Source organism: Ceratotherium simum, chromosome 6 (genome assembly GCF_057802395.1).
Source record: "Ceratotherium simum simum isolate JZ-2026a chromosome 6, ASM5780239v1, whole genome shotgun sequence".
Taxonomy (NCBI): domain Eukaryota; kingdom Metazoa; phylum Chordata; class Mammalia; order Perissodactyla; family Rhinocerotidae; genus Ceratotherium; species Ceratotherium simum.
Window position 1 is genome coordinate 1,966,965 of NC_141905.1, and position 19,953 is coordinate 1,986,917.

The following is a 19,953-nucleotide window of genomic DNA, read 5'->3' on the forward strand; positions in this document are numbered from 1 at the left end:
ACCTAGCAATGTTTACTGTCAACTATCAAAAGGTGACCTTCCTTTCCTGGTTTGTGCAAAGCTTGGAGAATGCTTTGAAAAATGACCAAAATCACTACCCTGAAAGTTTTACAAGCACCTGCCTACAGCCCTTGTGCTTGTAATGGTGGCTATAGGCATTGTGGAGGTACCACTTTGGAAACTCTGCAAAGCCTTCCTTTGGCAAGGTTTTCATCTACCTTTGGACTGCACAGTAATAAGGTAGCTTCTATACTCACTCATCTGCATATCCTCTGCTCCCAGTAAAGCTCCCAATAAGGTGATTATTTATCTCTGTATTAGCAAGGAGTACCCTAAGCACTCCTTTGCCTGAGACATGGGCAATTAAGTGAAAGGAAGTTGAAGCGTCTACAACCCTCCAGTGGCAATCCATCCTGTGCCAGCATGGCCACCCAGAGCAGACTGATGCCTGCTTTCTGGAAGGAAACCTTTGGACCCAGAAACATTAATACTAAAAATAACTAGTGTTGTCTCACAATTGTAGCCTGATTAAATAGATCTTATTGTTTATTCTGTTTTCTCTTTTGTATAAGATGGCTACGGAAACTTTCTGAGTTACTCAAGTGTGGAAAGAATTATGAGTTGAAATTGGTGCTTTTATGAACCGGAAGACTTGGAGTGACGTCCTGGTGTTCTTACCAGGGTCTGGATGGAGAAAGGAGAAGCCACGCATTTGCACGTGTTGGCCGCAGTAAGAGTGGTGCTGGGCTCTGTGCGCAAATGCCATACTGGCCTTCAGAACCTTGGTGCATCACACAGACACCGCAGGGGAGCAGACCTAGAGACAGGGGAGGGTCCTTCTTCACTCCCACCTCAGTGTTATTTTCCAGATTAGACTTCCCTGAACATTTTCTTTTGAGAAAATATAACATGGTTTACTTTTTTTAAAAACCACTCGCCTTGTCAGAGTATAGGCTCATGAGCTGGTCTCCATCTAGGATAGACTGTGGCCATAAGATGTCCAGTCATGGATCCAGCTGGCACATAGCATGATTGCTGAATGCTGTGCTGAAAGAAAACAGAATTGAGCCCTAGGAAGGGGATTTATAGGAACTTACTGGGACAACAGGACGCCCTGTTTTGATTAAGAGAGGAAATATTCAGGGGCCGGCCCAGTGGTACAGTAGTTGGGTTCACGCATTCCGCTACAGCAGCCCAGGGTTCACAGGTTCAGATCCCGGGTGCAGACCTAGGCACGGCTTATCAAGCCATGCGGTGGCGGCATCCTACATAAAAATTAGAGGAAGATGGGCACGGATGTTAGCCCAGGGCCAATCTTCCTCAGCCCAAAAAAAAAAGAGAGGAAGTATTCAGAGAACAACGCTTGGAGTTCTGGGTATGATGCATTAGCCAGGCAGAAACAAGAGAAGAAGAATTCTGGTGCCAAATTAAGCTGCAGTGGTTGTTGAGGGTGGAGAGAGATGGGGGTGGGGGTGGAGCTGACGACAGGGACACTGGTTACCACTACTGCACTTAACAACAGGCAGTTTGCCGGAAGAAGCGTTGGGACACTTGAGTGGATCCTGGAACTGAGTCCTGCAAGTGACTCTAAACTCCATCTTCCACCAGGAGAGTATGGATGGGGCAGGTAGTGCTTCCTTGATGTGGCCAGATGTGAGAATCAAGAGAGGGCAGAAGATGGAGCGAGTGTGCCCTGGCACCTCTCATCTCATGGGCACTGGGCATTAGGTTCTCTTGCCCCTGTATTAGTTTTTAATTTATTGTCAGATTGTCTTTTGGAAATATTTGTAGAGATAGGTTGGACTGTGGAAATGGCTGTTCAAGAGGTTACATTAGTTGTTTGGCTTTGCTCTGAATTTTACATGAATCCTTTTGGTAACAAGCAGGGTGGGCATCTTTTCCCCCTTATCCCCAGTACTGTATTCCAGGCCTGCGCTTGTCTGGATGTGGGTCTCAAACTCAAATGCCCGGAGAGGACACGCAGAAACATAAGTGAGGGAGGCAGGGCACTGCGGACTGTGATGAACTGAAGAATGCGTGCCCAGTCTAATGAAAGGGACCCGGTGTTATTCCAGCCAGGTTTTTCCAGATATGGATATATACTAGGCAGATAACTGGATTTTTGTAAGAAATTTTTTATTTTATAACATTACAACTCATTTTTTAAAAGAATCTGGAGCATGTAGCTGGCCTGTAAGCCACTAATTCACCTACTCAGGTGTAAGTGACTGGGAGCCAGGGAAAGTTGTGGATTCTTGTTTAGAAAAGTCACTTGCTTGTCACTGGCATAGACCCACTAGTGATGGGTCCCCTGGAGGCTGCATAGGATTTGGGGCAGCAGAACTGAAAAGGTTCTGCAGAGGTTAAAAGAACGGCTTAGAGCCAGCCTGCCTGATCTTAAATCCCCGCCTGCTACTTACCAGCTGTGGGACTCATGCAAGTTGCTTAGTAATTCTACCCTCAATTTCCCCATTTATAAAATGGAGAAATACAAGCCTGTGCTTCACGAGGTTGCTGCAATGATTAAATTGGTTAATGCACATTAGTGGCAGAGGTATTTGTCCTTGCCATTAGGAACGAGAGAACAAGGTGGGACATGGTGGCCCCTGAGTGACAGTCTGTGGAGCAGCTGTGTCCAGACCCCTGGGGTGCTTTTCCACCAGCACCTCCACAAATTTCCTGAATCCAAGGGTAGCACCCAGGTATCTGAGTTTGCAGCATACTTCCCAGGTCAACTCTGCTGCTTCCCTATGTGTGGAACCACTTGCAGAACAGAGAGAGCTCGGTCTTGGGGCTCAGACTCTGGCTCTCGTGTTTACTAGCTGTGTTGCATTGAGCTGTTGTCTTACTCCATCTTTATCTCAATCTCTTTGTTTTCCAAATGTTCACAAGTGCACCTCGCTCTATGAGGATCAGCCGTCTCCAGTACAGCTCATGGCATGTGACACATACTCCGTAACCATGAGTTCTCCTGTCCTCTAGGTCTCAACCTAGTGAAAGGCTTGCCACTAAGATTTGGAAAATACTCCTAAGGAAACAGAAAGGAAGAAAGTGAGATTCCAAGGCTGAAGATTGGGTCCTTTGTGTGCTTAGTTCTGGAGTGGATCTCCTATGTTGGCCCCTGGTGAATTTGTTATTCCACAATGCCATTCAGGAGTACATCCAGGGCTTCTCATATTTCTTTGCACAAATACAAATGAGCAGCCTGAATTCAGGCCACACTATTTTTTGAGAATTAATAATCATATTAACGTGATGCTTTCTGGCAGTACACAAAGTCAAGCTTTCATTGGAAAATAGCTATTATAACTCAGCAATATAAGTTTTCATATGCAACCTTGGTTCATTTTTGCCAAAAATAGTTCAACCTATAAATAGTTAGAAACAAAGATGTGGGAGAAAGAAATCTCTAGCTCAGTTTCTATGGTATGCAACATTGTACAAGAGCCTAGGGAAACACACACAGCAGCAGGCTTTCAATAATGGAGATACAATAATATCTGTTATTATTATGCTAAATATATCGATGCTTGTGAATTTCTCATGCTAAGAAACATGGCGTTTCTGTTGCCCTGGATCTGGAAGGCGCCATACTGTGCAGCCTCAGACTGGGTCATGGGAATGGCCTGTTGTGCCTCCACGCCCTAGTGCTCATCACAGGTCATGGTCTCTGTGCATCTCTCAGTCTCACTTCACAGAGTTGTAAGACCCTTTAGGCTTGAGATTATTGTTGTTTCGTCTTTGAATTTTTGACAACCTAGAGCATGCCAAGTTTCATAGTGTTGCTTAGGAAAGGGTTCTTGATGAGTGCATAAATGAAAGTGGGGTTGTGATTTGGCTTTTCAGTGGCTTATAGTTTGCTCACAGTTTGCTTAGGAGGAAAAACAAGAGATGAGATGAGAGAGAGAGACAGAGAGAGAGCCATTGCTATTCCTAGCATGGCACTTCCATGATGAATTGTTCCAACATAAAATCCACGCTCAGAACCTTGAGTTAACTGGCACTTGCTGTATCCGCCCTGACGATAGTGACAAATGCACACCCTTCAGAACGGGAGCCCATACCTGCGTATCGAGGAGCTGCAGAGATGACGGTGAACAGGTGCATGGCAAGTGATGAATGGTCAGATGCTGATGCCAGCAAGCTGCTTGCTTCAGAGACAGATAGTTTAATTGTTTCCGAGTTGAATGCATACCACAGATACCATAAACAACTTAGTTTAATCAACCAGAAACACAGGCTGGTCATTTAAATTCATACCAGGTTATGTTTCTCTACAGAAAGCTATGGCGATGCTTGTTTCACAGAGATGTGAGAGTGAGCGTGAAAGATACTGATGTCATTCCTACCATCTAGACTGGACTATTTGCTCGGCAGAGCGAGCACTCTATTAACCAGCAATGGTGTTTATCAGACTGGGCATTGAGATGAACCTATTTTCCATTTAATCTATTTCTTTGAAAAGGTCAACTTTTCTACAGAAAAATATTTCTATTTCTTCTATGCTTTCCTTAGTAACTTTCTCTAATTTCTCATTTATTTATATGTTCTTTCTTTTCCCTAGTTTTTTTTTCCCATCTATTTTCTGTATGCCAATTTAATTTTAACACCTCTAAAACACATGACATTGAATATTTAGGGTTCATGAGTGAACAGTTTTCTTTTCTTTTCTTTCTTTCTTTTTTAAAAATGATTCTCTTGCCACTCCATCTTAGGATGTATTGACCTTCTTCAGAGAGGCACGTGCTCTGTAAGCTTGACACTGTGTCTTATGTGACCCTCCCTCTGATACCAAGTCTTCTTCTTTCCATTTAATTCCTAGGAATTTATTGTTCCCCATCCTGTAATGTATGCATTTTTCTTTCTTAATTGGTGCTTGCAAGTAGACAGGAGAACACATTATGTTTAAAACCCATTTGGCTTTAAGTTAATATTTTAGCTCTATCTGAAGAATCCCCCAGAAGACTATATTGCAGAAAATAGATTGTGGCTAAATTCCTGTTTCTAACTTTTCTTTGTTTGGTTGATGCATCCCTTTGTTCTGAAAAGGACTTAGGGAAGTTGTTCCCTCCCAGTAGGTGTTGAAAAGCAAGCGCTTAGCCCTCAGCAGGAAACAGATTGGGCTTCTGAAATGTTCCAGCCTCACATTCAGTCACTGGACACTGCCTTCGGAGGAAGACAGCAGCTTTTAGTCGCAAAGTTAGTAAAAGAGCACCTCGGTCTGCCGGTGGACACTGGAATCACCCAGATGTTATAAAACAAAGTGGATCTTCTGACTTTAAGAGACAGGATCAATTAATAAATTTAGGTACTTTCATTCCTGGATAAATCCCACTTCTTCATATGGCCTGCTTTCTAAAGACTGCACTACCCATTAACCAAACTCATGATAAGAAAGTGTGGCTTATCTTCCCAGAAAACTTTTTTTTTAATTGAGGTAACATTGGTTTATAATATTATATAAATTTCAAATGTACATCATATTTCAATTTCTGTGTAGACTATATCGTGTTCACCACTTGAAGTCTAATTGCCATCATTCACTGTACACATGTGCCCTGTTACCCCCTTCACCCTCCCCCCGCCCTTTTCCCCTCTGACAACCATCAATCTGTTCTCTGTATCTGTTTGTTTATTTATCTTCCACATGTGAGTGAAGTCGTATGGTATTTTTCTTTTTCTGTCTGACTTAGTTTGGTTAGTATAATGCCTTTGGGTCCATCCATGTTGTTGCAAAAGGCAAGATTTCATCTTTTATATATATACACCACATCTTCTTTATCCATTCATCCATTGATGGGCACTTAGATTGTTAGCAAATCTTGGCTATTGTGAATAATGCTGCAATGAACATAAGAGTGCATCTATCTTTTTGAATCAGTGTTTTTGTGTTCTTTGGATAAACACCCAGAAGTGGAATAGCTGGATCAGATGGTAGTTCTATTATTAGTTTTTTTGAGGAATCTTCATACTATTTTCCATAGCAGCTGCACCAGTTTACATTCCTACCCGCAGTGTGTGAGAATTCCCTTTTCCCCACATCCTCTCCGACACCTGTTATTTTTTTTCTTTTTCATGATAGCTGTTCTGAGGGGCGTGAAGTGGTGTCTCATTGTAGTTTTGATTTGCATTTCCCTAATAATTAATGATGTTGAAGATCTTTTCATGTGCCTGTTGGCCATCTGTATATCTTATTTGGAAAAACGTCTGTTCAGATCCTCTACCCATTTTTTAATTGGGTTGTTTGTTTTTTTGTTGTTGAGATGTATGAGTTCTTTATATATTCTGGATATTAACCCCTTATGAGGTATATGGTTTGCAAATATCTTCTCCCAATTGTTAGGTTGTCTTTTTGTTTTGTTGATGGTTTCTTTTGCTATGCAGAAGCTTTTTGGTTTGATGTAGTCCCACTTGTTTATTTTTTCTCTTGTTTCCCTTGCCTGGTCAGACATAGTACTTGAAAACATGTTGCTAAGACCGATGTCAAAGAGCATACTGCCTACGTTTTCTTCTAGAAGTTTCATGGTTTCAGGTCTTACATTCAAGTCTTTAATCCATTTTGAGTTAGTTTTTGTGTGTGGTATAAGATAATGGTCTACTTTCATTTTTTTGCATGTGGCTGTCCAGTTTTCCCAACAGCATTTATTGAAGAGACTTTCCTTTCTCCATTGTATGTTCTTGGCTCCCTTGTCGAAAATTAGCTGTCCATAGATGTGTGGGTTTATTTCTGGGCTCTTGACTCTGTTCCATTGATCTGTGTCTCTGTTTTTGTGTCAACTAAAACCATGCTGTTTTAGTTACTATAGCTTTGTAGTATATTTTGAAACCAGGGAGTGTGATGCCTCCAGCTTTGTTCTTTTTTCTCTGGATTGCTTTGGCTGCTTTTGCTTTACAACAAAAAATTGTATTTTGTTGTTCCATATAAATTTTAGGATTCTTTGTTCTATTTCTGTTGAAAATGTCATTGGGACTTTGATAGGGATTGCATTGAATCTGTAGATTGCTTTAGGAAGTATCTTCCCAGGAGACTTTTAAGATGTCTTTATTTTATTTTATTTTATTTCATTTTCTCGCAGCCAATTCCCCAGGATATAGTAGCCTAATTAATAAATTGATGGATCTTATAATCCATTAGACAGCATTATCCTGAGATGGAAGCTATAGATACTATTTAATAGCAGTGGCCAGAGCAAACATCATATCAATAGTTTCATGCCATGTGAAAGTACAGTGCTTGGCCCAGGACGCAGCCAAGGCTGGTGCCCAGAGGAAAGGAATGGAGAGAAACTTCAATAGCTAGAGTCAATATGCTACTCTCTTCTTACCACCATGCTTTCTGCTCGAAGCAGTCAGTATGCCTGCCTCCAAATCCTGTCCTCTCCAGTGACTTCCTGCCAAATCACTCATCTTCTTTTCACCTAGCTTTCCAGCCACCAGTCAGAGCTGCCCCACCTTCAGGATGAGGCTTCTTTATTCCTCCAAATTCCTAGGTTTATTTACATGGAAGGAGCAAAACTGCTCTTGTTAGAAGAATATTAGGACTATCCCTGAAGTTTCTGAGATTGGGAGGGATATTAAGTACTATTGATTCCTTGGTGGTAGACACTCATTATTTTCAAAAGAGGATGGTTATGCAGAGTGGAGGGCAGCTGTTATGTATGTATTCTATACACAAAGAGCCATGCCCACTAATGTGTTCAGGGTTTTATAGCTTTATAGCCTTCATAGTCCCAATGTGGGGGCCAAGGTGGGAGGGTAAGAGTCTAAGAAATTGTGCTAGAAACTCATAAGCTTTTGGTTTCAAAATGATTTGGCAAAAGAACTTATCCTAAGAGACCTCAGTTTGGGGTAAGTTTCAAAGGAAGACAATGAAAAGGCAGCAGTTGTAGATGGTGACTTGCATTTGACGTTTCATGATGGTGGTGGAGGTGGTGGAGGTGGTGGTGGTGGTAGTGTTTGTGTGTTTAAGGTGGGAGTGTTTTGACCACAGGTTTTATCATTGTACACAAAGGACAGAGGAAAAAAATCACATAAAAATTATGTTTAAACATTTATCTTTTAATCTGTATATCCAATACTCCCAACTGATGTAATAATGCAAAGACAATTTAATTCTTTCATCCTGTGATATGAACATTTATTACAGGAAGGAGTAGTTTTTATTAAGGAATATTCTGAAAGACCAACTTTAGGGAAATTCTGAACTCCTGGGACTCAGAGGTCTACCACAGGAAGCAGAAGAGAGGAGTTAAATTACTGCAATAGCAGGAGAATTTGACAATCTGAACTGCAAGCTACCTGAGAAGAGGGAGGGGGCAACATTAGCTGACAGAGCATGAGAGAGCAAGGGGCGGGGGCAGGATCTTTGAGGAGGAGAGATAATCCTCTGAGATTTCTAAAAGATCCCTAGTTTTTATTGTTCACAATCGTTGTTTTTGGTATTAAGATTAATTTTGGTAGACTCAAATTCAGGCTGAATTCTGGATTCAGGCTAGCATAGATGAAATCTGAAGCTGGCCAAGGAGAGGCCAGAGCTGGAGGGACAACTGGCTGCTGGATGGCATATTACAAGCAGCCTGAGGAAGGACCCATGTCTTCTGGTTCCTTGAAATTTTGGCCCAGCCCTAATGTTGGACCAACGATTATCATATAAGGGATAGGTATTGGTCATTGTCATCAGGGCTAAATTTCAGGCCAGCAAAGTCATGCTGGCCCAATTTAATTTTTCTAAAAGTCAAGGCTGATTCTCAGATCTTCATTCTGACACATTTCTGTGGACACAAAACTACAGATGTGTGATCCTCTGTAAGGGAGCCCCAGTGGAGTTCTGGAACATTCATTGCCTCATAATTACTTGGAAAATTGAGATATATATCTTTATTTGGTGCTCTGAATTTCTCTTACTATCATGAGGAGCCCAATTCCATTCAAATAAATTACCTATATATTTATTGAATGGTGACGTGGAATTTTACTTCTGTTTATTGAGAGGCTGTTGTACACTTCCCATTTCTCTTCATTTAATACTCACAACTCTCCTGAGTAGCTGTTATCATTCTTATTTTACTACTGAAGAAACTGAAAATCAGAGAGGTTAAGTAATTTACCTGGTATTCTATTAGTGAGTGGAAAGGACTCAGAGCTCAGAAGTGTGCATGGAAGAGACATCATTTTTGCTGGATTGTAGAGGGCTAGGAGCCCTCTCACTGGGGCTCGTGCAGTAGGAGCTGGGCAGGAAGGGGGAAGCAGCTTGACACAGGCCCGGATGCCGTGCTGTATGGGATGCATGCATTCAGTCAACAAATGTTTATTGAGTGGCTACCACCTGCCAGGCACTGTTTCAAGTAGCGAGGATAAAACTGTGCAAAAGCAATTCTTTGCCCTCCAAAACTCACACTCCGGTGGAATGTGACTGCCACAGTATTAATAAACTCAATAGTTTGTAACCATACCCAGATCTCTCATTGTTGAGGTGTTCAGCATTCCCTTTGATAGATGACACCCTAGGTGTGCTGTCTTGTCTCCCCTCACACAGTGTAGTGAAACACACAATTGTGAGGTGGGTCATGAGTAACTTGTCACATTCCTATGTACAGAACTTGCCAGCCTCTAAGCCCACATTTAGTCACATTAGCATTAACAGGCACATTGTAATGACTACCAGACCTGGATACCTCTTCCCACTTACCCTGGGCAGTGATTCGTATGCACATGGTTCTTCAGAAAAAGTGCTGCTACTTCCTCCCTTAAGATGTCTTTCCAGGGGCAGTGGACCCTCCTGATTTCATGCTGATCTCTGTACTTCTCAGCTTCTTGGTGGTCTGAGGTGCTGGGGAGAGGAGGGCAATGGCTCTTCCTCCCAGCTCTGTGTTTATCAACCTGGCATTTGGCTACTTCTTTCCTGACTCTACTCTTCACTTCCTCAGTGCTAGAGCAACGTAGCAGGGCAGATGGGGTGAAGAAAGGGGTGAGTAGCATTCCTATTGCTGTGCCCCACCCTTCCTCTCTCCCCAAAATACCTCTTCCTTCCTCCTTCAGCTACACGAGACATCAGAGAAGACTGACAGCTAACTAGTTATCTTGTGATCTGTATAGGAAAAGAGCAAACTGTTGCACCACAGGTAGAATATTCATGACACAAATAAGAACGTAAGTCCCAATATCTGTGAAAGATTTATTGAAGAAAAAAATAATAGTAGAGTAGGTTCAAGGTTATCCTTATAATAACATGATTCTCTCTCCCTTGTATTCAAATTTGCTTTCTTGAGTTGGGACAAAAGATTAATTTACTGGAATTGCAATAACACAGGCCCTGTTCATGGGAGTTTGTTACACATGAAAATAATAATTTCCTCCAGCTTTTCAATCTTTTATCATGAAGTTTCATATGACATATATCTTTCTGTTTTTTCATACATGTGACAACACCAAATGAAAAATATTTTTGCCTCAATATAAAATTTCTTTTAACTGGAGTTATCAAAATAATGATTTCCCGGTTAATGCGTACATATATACTCACAATATAGAAAGTTCATTTAGTAATTGCAGAAGAAAGAATGGCTTTAATAACCACTGCTCAGCTTGGCTTCTGCCTCCAAGCATTGTCAGAACAACAAGCGTCACGCGATTCCCTGTGGTCTTGTTTTCTTTGACGGTTCTATTTATGCCTTTCTAATTTTGACTGTATTTTGACATTTTTCAAATAAGTGTATGGCATCTGTTGAATAAATGATCACTCAAAATGGATTTGTCTCAATTATCACGCTGGTTTTAATCTCCTTGACTACGCCCTCACCTTTTCTCACTTCTGCCAGCCGGGACACCTGCATTTTTGCTGCAACATCGTCCTCAGGAGGGGCCTTGGAGATGCCCTTTGCCTTAAGAAGGGTCCTAAATCCCTGACTTGTTACCGTTCCTCCTCTTCCTCCTATTATTGCGTTTCTATTGCGTGCATGATTTTCTTCTCTAATCTGCACTCGGCATCTTTAAGACAGTAGTGTTTAGATGGAGCACATTTTGGCTGCTCTGATACGAGGCTAACAGTCATACAGAAGCCTCCATGTTACAACAACTTGGCCTGATTATGATTTTTTTTTTGTTAAACTTAGATTAAACTTTGACAGCACCAGTTTTTAAATTCAGTTTTTCTATCACATTCCAATGGTAAATCAGGCTTTGGTGATCCTATAAGAAATACCATCTTTAGTCTGAGAACTGTAAGGTTTCTTTGAGGCGTTGTGTTTTCCTATGGGCATTGTGAATTATATGATCAGGTTTTCTCTTTCTCTGGGGCTATTGAAGTATGTTAAAGCCAAATTTGGGCCACTCTCTAGCAACATGTGGGTCATTAACATATGCTTTTTCAGGCTTGACCAACTGTTTTTCCTTTGTTTCTTATCCCATGTTTAATTTATATATCTTGTGAAAGCTTATAAGTCTTTAGAAACTGCCTTCAATCTCTGTTGGAATAAAAATAAATAAATGTATCTTGATGCATATCTGCTTTAGCCACTTAATGTGTCATAATTACGTTGGCCTGTCGTGGAAGCTCACTGAAAAATTAGAGAAACCTCTCCTATTTCTGGAATTTCTCTAGGCCTCCTACAAACTTATCTTTATGATTACAGTGTGGCAAACTGGGTTTCACTCTCTCTCTTTCGACTTCCTTTCTCTTCTTTGCCCTCTGACGGATGGGCTAGTCTGCACTTGCGACCCTCGTTTTGGCCTTTGGCATCCTCCCAGCATGTGTTCTGCCTCACTTCCCACCAAGGATGAGAAGTATCCAACTGCCATGCTCTCCCTCAGCTCCATGGGATTCATCCGAAAAGAGAAATGGCATCAAGGCCCTGGACGTGTATTCTAATTTAATTTAAGTCTCAGTCTCCTCTGGTGGAAACCGTTGTTTGACCATTTCACTCCCCACTAAACTCAGTTCATATTTCAAACCCTCTTCAAAATGGCCAATTTATTTAACCACAAATAAAATTAACTTTGGATTGATACAAGATGGATAAGGCATTTTTTTGATAAATAGGAAATATTGAGTCTGTCATTTCGAGGGCCATTTCTAAGGTGACTAGGAAATATTGGATATTTTTTAAAAAGGTATATTGTGTAACCAATACACTTAGCAATAATATTGCTCTATTCATGGAGTGAACAAATATTCGTAGGTCTGGGTGTTAACGCATACACGCATATGCCACGTCCATATTGTGCTATAAGACTTCTTCAGTCTTTCTTGAGGATTATTAACCCCTCTGGCTCGTCATTTATAAAAACCATGAAAATTTAAAATCTGCATCCATATGCCTGCTCTGTCCTAGGTTCCTGCTTCACCATATGATTTTTCCTCAAACTGAAGCTTAAACATTTCCTTAGGTTCTCCTGTGGTTTTTCCTGCCTACTTATATTCCTTTATTTTTCACTCCTAGAATATCTGGATTTGTCATGCATAATATCTGATGTTTCATGTACTTGAGGAATGCAAATATTTGAGGATAGCAGTTGTAGACAAACCAATAGTGGTTGTGCTTCTATTTGTTCCCTTATGGCTTTTTGTTCTTTTTTTTTTTTTAAATTCCTGAACATGGTAAGTTCATAGCCATGGGTTTTTAAGAAACAATGAAAGATAATGATATAAATACCTCTGAATTTAAGTAATGTGTGCAAATAACTCCAGAAGCCCCAAAGTGAAATTTAGATGATAAAATTTAAACATGAGATTCATGTGCTATCCACTGACTAATGAAAAAATGTTGCTATGTTCAACCTGTTTATGACTATTGTTAAATCTCATTCTTATGGAATACATGAGACCTTGATCTATTTTGTTTCACTAAGAATATGACTAATCCTTTCCAAACTTATGAGAGTTGAACTAATGCAATGTTGACTATCAACAGTTGAATTCCTAAAACAAAAATAAACATGACTAGTTTCATTTAAAATGTAGATGGGACTCTGTGGAAAAGAACAAAGATTGATGATTGTGCTGTAATAGAATTGGTTGGTTGCCAGCTATAAGCTTCGTTCAAGAGTGGCAAGTATATTGTAGTGGAATGAACAATGAGCTTAGTGTCAAAATCTCTAACTGTGTGACCTCAATGAGGTCTGTTTTTGTTATCAAGGGTACATTTTTAATAGATGAGAGCCTCTGGGATCCTGGGTAAAGTGGAGAGGAGTCATAAACAAATTTCACTAACAGAATCTTAGGGGACCTCAGTATCATGCTGTCTTCTCTATCCTGGGAGCTGGGCCATGGATATCTCCAACCTAGTTCCCCAATGGACACTCCAAAAATATCTTATAGGAGAGATAAAGAAAACCTTTCCTTTTTCTGAAACCTGAAAACACTCTCCAGTTATCATCGTGCACAGTGATTTCATTCAGGAAGGCTCAGTATGCTATTTTAACTTCTGACCTTAATTTGGAGAAGTCTGTTTTCATGTTTTTATTATTTATATGTTCTCAGCATCCTCTACCAGTCAGTAGAATATCTTGATATTTATTTTTCTCTCCAAATTTATTCACTAATTCAACAAATATTTATTGAATTTCCTATGTGGCAGGTGCAGTGCTGAGCTCTGGGAACCCAAAGGTGAATAAAATCAGGAAAAAAAACCCACCTGCCTTTAGGGAGTTTAAGTAATTACCTCAAGTAATTACATAGATAAATATAAATCATCACTATAATAAGTGCTACGAAGACGAGATCCTGGTGCAATCAATGCATATAATTGTAGCTTTTACCTAATCATAGAGGTGAGACCAGGCTTTCCTGAGGAAATCATGTTTTACCTGGCATCTAATGGATGAGCATGATAACTTGTTGAAAGGTGGGAGGAGGGGCATTCCCAGTGGAAGCAATGAATGTGAGTAGGTCTTGTGTTTAGGAGGGAGAGGGGTTAATGGCAAGTCATTGTGGCTGGAGTTGAGAGAGGAAGAAGGAGACTGGATAAGGACTGGTGAACATATGTAGTGCCTAACATTTTGTGTTGTGAACTTCAGAGTTTATCCTAAAAGCAATGAGAGAACATCTAAGTTTATTAAGCAGGCTTGAGTGAGTGAGGCTATATACTCTGTTTTGTATTAGAAAATACCATCCCACCTGCCGTGTGGAGACTAGATTAGAGGGCTTTCTCGGTGGATGCAGGTGGACCGGGTTGGGAGAACTGCAGTGGTTCAGATGGGACTTGTTCATAGCTGGGGTAATGGTGGTGGAGGAGAGCAGGTGATATGAGCTATTCTCAGAGGGTAAATTCAACAGGACTTGCAGAGTGGAGCTGAGGAAGCTGATGATGAACACCAGGGCAGGAGGTGAACGCCAGTGTTGCCTAGAATACGAATATCAGCTAACAGAAGGATGACCTTTTTAACACAATAGGAATTTTTGACACGCTTTTCTGCTTAGTAGAGAAGAAAACGCAGGCTGACCAGGAGTAGCTCCTCTTATTCGGACTAAAGTTATCCATAAGAAAGTCTCTAAACCTTTCTGACCTTTCAGTTTACTGAAATAATGCACGTGGAACTCTTTGTAATGTGTGTGTGTGTGTGTGTGTGTGTATACATACATATGTATTGGATTATATAAATATATGTTGTTATATATTAAAACATACATATGCTATTTATTACATTTTATATGTTAATACTTGCTATTGAATTTATTTATTGTATGTATTATTTTCTTTCTTTCCTTTAAGGAGATCATCGTCTGGCAAGTGTTGAGCCAATATATACACCAATACTATTTTAAATTAAGAAAAAAATCTGGAATCTATTCCCCAGATCTATTTCTTAACCATCTAAAATAAATGTGTTACTGGGTTGATGCTTATTTTTTAAAGGCTAATGGATCATAACTATGTTAATACATGGCTTTTAAAGTCTATTGAATATGAGTTCATTTTTATATGTAACATGTTTAATATTTATAATATAGCTAAATTCCTTCTTGAATTTTCACCTTTGTCTACTCTTGGCAACATTTTTAGAATGAAGTTAAGATTCATTAAAAAGGAGTATAAGGAAAAAGTCTCAAATTTGTATTTAGCTTTTGACACTCATCATTAGATTATGCTAAAGGATAATAAACCTTGCCAGCCAGGATCTATGATCAGTGCCCTTCCAACTCTGCTGCTGAAATCCATTTCTCTTTCGTTTAACAAAACCAGAGAGTAATTCTATGGTGTAGACAGAATGCCATCTACCTATGGTAGAAAGACTAACCCTAAGGATACAGTATGGTGGAAATAAAAGAAAAATCTGTTTTTACTGTAGTGTTAGGATGCTGTGACATGGAGATCCGGAGAGAGAGTGTGAGAGAAATGTGGATTGTGTTTTCTCATATGGAGCCGTCCATTGGAGTGGTGGGAGAGGCCTTAGATAAGAAAGGGCTGAGGTGAACTTCTCAAGGAGACTGCACAGCAGGCTGCCCAGAATAACCTGGACACCATCACCTCAAAGTTGCCCCGATGGATTAGAGCAATCATGCTGAAAGAGGCTCCCTCAGTTTTCTGAGCCTCGAGGTATGTCGAGATCCAGCTGCCTGCCATGTGGCCTAAGGGAAGCAGCCCCACTGTGGAGATTGGGTTTAAACCAATAGGCCAGTTTCTAGATAAAGGATCTGGCAAAAACTCAGAGCTCTACAGTCAAGTCAGAGTTAACTGGTGGATGAGTTGATGAGGAATAGAGGGCTGACACTGTTCATCGTAATCGGAATAATAGCTGATATTTATCAAGTGCTATTCTAAACTCTTTATATATATTTAGTAACTTAATCCTTATTCACACCCTATGAGGTAGTTACTTTTATAATCTCCAATTTACAAATGAGGAAATTGAGTACAGAAAGCTTAGGTAATTTTTCAGTGTCACACAGGTGATAAATGGAGAGCCAGGACTTGACGTAGACAGTCTAGTCCACGGGACGTGCTGTGCCTGCTGTCTGTGAGCATGCACCCACGGGCTGCAGCACGGAGGCCAGCGGGTTTTAAAATGGCCTCCAAATCTGACTCTCCACCTGTTTTTTGTAAATAATGTTTTATTGGAACACCGTCATGCTCATTCAATTATGTACTGTTAGTGGCTGCTTTGATGTTACAATGTCAAAATTGAATAGTTGTGACAGAGACCACATGGCCTGCAAGACCTCAAAGACTCACTATGTGGCCCTGTGCAGAAAAAGTTTGCCAACCTCTGTAGTAGACAAAAGGTATCCAAAACTCCAACCAGATGGCATCCAAGGAGTGACGTGGATCCAAGGAAACCCCCCAATTATGTGAGGATGCAAAAAATAACCAAGTCTTTGATGACTATCTAGATGCTTTTTAGCTGAAAAAGCAGAAGGAAGCATTTTACCAAAGGGCAACCCTATGCTACCTGAAAAGACTTCTAATTATTGGCTTGGCCTAAACTGTAAATTATAAACCAGATATTTAGTCAGGGGCTATGGAAGAATGCCAGGTAGTTATATACAAATAAGGAAATGTAAACACATTATTAGTTTGGGGATTAATAGATATTAAAAGTTACTCTTTGGGTTTTATATTAATAAAACAAGTCTTTATTTGTGATACCGACTGAAGTATTTATGTGTGAAATGGCATACTGTCTTGAATTTGCCTTAAAATACTACAGCAAGAAAGAAAGAAATAAGAATGTGTGGAGTATGGTGAAAAAGGATAGCCAAACTAATGATACTTCTTAAAGCTAAGTGATTGATAATATTAGAGTTTCTATAATTTTATTTATTTATTTATTTATTTTCCCCCAAAGCCCCAGTAGATAGCTGTATGTCATAGTTGCACATCCTTCTAGTTGCTGTATGTGGGACGCGGCCTCAGCATGGCTGGTGAGGTGGTGCGTGCCCGGGATCCGAACCAGGACCGCCAGCAGCAGAGCGTGAGCACTTAACCGCTAAGCCATGGCGCCGGCCCTATATTAGAGTTTCTTATACCGTTATTTTTACTTTTGTGTGTTTGATAATATCTATAATCACAAGATTGAAAAAATTACTCTATAAATTATTAAGACAGTTCTAATGTTTTCTCATGAACTGAATGCAGAAAAATTTAACATTTTCATCAGATGCTTGTCGTAATGTTCATCCCTTATTTTCTTTGTCCTATCAGAAAAGAATTTATGAATTGGCTCTAAGCATAAGTAAGAGAAGGAGGATAAGACACCTTTTCGGCAGTTACAAATTATTTGACAATTTTGTTGTGTCTTACTTGCCACCCCTGCCACTGTGAACTGGAATATGAGGGATGGCAATGGGCACAGGAGAGTTCCCATCCTCAGAGAATCGCGAGTCAACAGTTCCCTCCTTGCTTCTCTTATTTCCCCAGTGGCTAGATTATGATGCTCCACATCAGCCCCTCTGGAAGGGAGGCAGATACACCCTGACTTATGAGAACATCTTTTGAAGATTATTTTCCTGTTATTAAAAGAGGAGGAGGTAAAATATGCATAAAATACCTCTTGCAGCAATTCATTTGAATATTACATTTCATCAGCACATCATATTTGTGTTGTATTTGAACAATGATATCTAACACCTGTTGAAAACAAGGTTTCAGTATGTCAATCAAACTGACAATTCTGAAAAAAAGTCACAGAACAATTTTTTTACCTGCTCCTCCAGCAATCTATCCCTGGCACTATAATTTCCATTTTGATCCCCAAATTATACATTAGTGCCTTCTTAATTTCAAGTATTTAAGATTTTTGATATTTTAAAATATATAATATATATATTTCTATTTAGAAGAAATAAGTTTCTCTATATAGCCAGTCATTTATTCTTTGAACACTTATGGAATGCCCTGTACCAGGCATCATTGTAGGCAAGAGACAAGTAGCAAGAAAGAAAACAGAGCCTGCTCTTACCAACTTTACGTGGTAGAGTTCTAAAATCAAATTGCTGTGGGGCCGGCCCTGTGGCTTAGCTGTTAAGTGCGCACGCTCTGATACTGGCGGCCTGCATTCCGATCCCTGGCGCACAAGGATGCACGGCTTCTCCAGCCATGCTGAGGCCGCGTCCCACATACAGCAGCTAGAGGGATGTGCAACTACGACATACAACTATCTACTTGGGCTTTGGGGAAAAAAAGGAGGAGGATTGGCAATAGATGTTAGCTCAGAGCCGGTCTTCCTCAGCAAAAAGAGGAGGATTAGCATGGATGTTAGCTCAGGGCTGATCTTCCTCACAAAAAAAAAAAAATCAAATTGCTGTTATTGTATTGACTTCATCTACATGCTAACAGCCTGGTGGTCTAGTGGTTAAGGTTCAGGGCTCTCACCGCCGCCGCCCGGCTTCCTTTCTTGGTCAGGAAACCACACTGCGCACCTGTCTGTTGTCACACAGTGGTGGCTGTGTGTGGCTGTGATGCTGAAAGCTCTGCCACCCGGATTTCAAATGCCACCAGGGTCACCCATGGTGGACAGGTTTCAGTGGAGCTTCCAGACTAAGACAGACTAGGAGGAAGGACCTGGCCACCCACTTCTGAAAAAATTGGCCATGAAAACTCTATAAATGGCAGTGGAGCACTGCCTGATAGAGCACCGGAAGGTGAGAGGATGGCGCAGCAAGACTGCGCAGGGCTCCCTCTGCTGTGCACAGCATAAGGTACACTATGAGTTGGAATCGACTCCAAGGTACCAACAGCAAAAAATTCTCACCCATTCTGAAATTAGAATGTCCCACTGTAATTATATATTTTATCACAGTCTCCTTACATTTTTATTTTTGAATTCTACATTTAGTTTCTATTTTTATTAATATTATGCGTGTATTATCTTTTTTTTTTGGTAAATGTTTGTCTTTATTTCTAGTAATGAACCACTTTATCCTGATTGGTAGTTTTAAGCTTAAATCGCAGCTTGTCTGACATCGGTATCGACAATTTTATTATTATTATTGTTACTATTATTCTTATGAATTTTTGTTTTTGCTTTGGCCTGCTATCTTGTTGCTCTGTCTTCTTTTATTTGCAGTTATTGATGATCACTTTGCTTTAAGGTTTTTGGGGTAGTTTTTTTTGGTGTGTGTAAACAACATACGGCTTGAGTCTCTAATAATCTCATCTAATATATTATCTTTTAATGTGAAAATTGACTCCATTTACATTGAGGGTGACAATATGTGTGATTTTATTCTTTCTATCTTTATGCTTGTTATTTATTTTAATTTTACTTTTTGTTTCTTGTTTTATCCTTTTTCTTATTCATTTATTTTTTCAATTTGGTCAAGTTGTTCTTTACTTCTTTTCCCATTGGTCATTTGGGAGTTCTGTTTTGTGATTCCGTTAGAGCTTACCTTGTGCAGAAGGAAAGGCTTGTGTTGTACTTTAGAGGATGATCTTATTGCCACACATTTACGTTACTGGCATCACTTATTTGTGTTTTTAGTGCCTTCCAGTCGATTCCAACTCCTGGCACTCCTGTGCACCGCAGAGCAGAGCCCTGCCTGGTCTTTTGCTCCATGCTCTCCCCTTTGGGCACTGTATCCGACAATGCTCTGCTGCTATTCAAAGGGCTTTCATGGCCACTGTCTTTGGAAGTGGGTGGCCAGGTCCTTTCTAAGCATCCCTCATATAAGAAAGAAAAAAGTTATTGCAAGAGAATCCATACCATCTTCACAGTCACATGTGGCTATTTATATTAAAATTCATTAAAATTCAAAACTCCATTTCTCAGTCTCACTAGTCACAATTCAACTTATCAAGAGTCGTGTGGCTAGTGGCTACCATATTCAATAGTGCATATTTAGGGAATGTTTCCGTCATCACAGAAAATTCTACTGGACCAAATTGGTTTATATACTATGTATATACTTTATATACACTTTGGGTTATATATAACAAGATTGGTGAGGTCATTGTTAGTAGGTTAAATATTAAAGATAGATAAGTTCAATTTCCTAATACAAACAGGAAAAGAGCAATA

General features: G+C 40.1%; 1 protein-coding gene across 8 annotated transcripts in view; it reads left to right on the plus strand.

The window, feature by feature from the left end:
• NRG3 (neuregulin 3) overlaps positions 1 to 19,953 on the plus strand; it is a 1,039,619-nt gene that overhangs the window by 411,020 nt on the left and 608,646 nt on the right. The gene's annotated exons all lie outside the window — the stretch shown is intronic.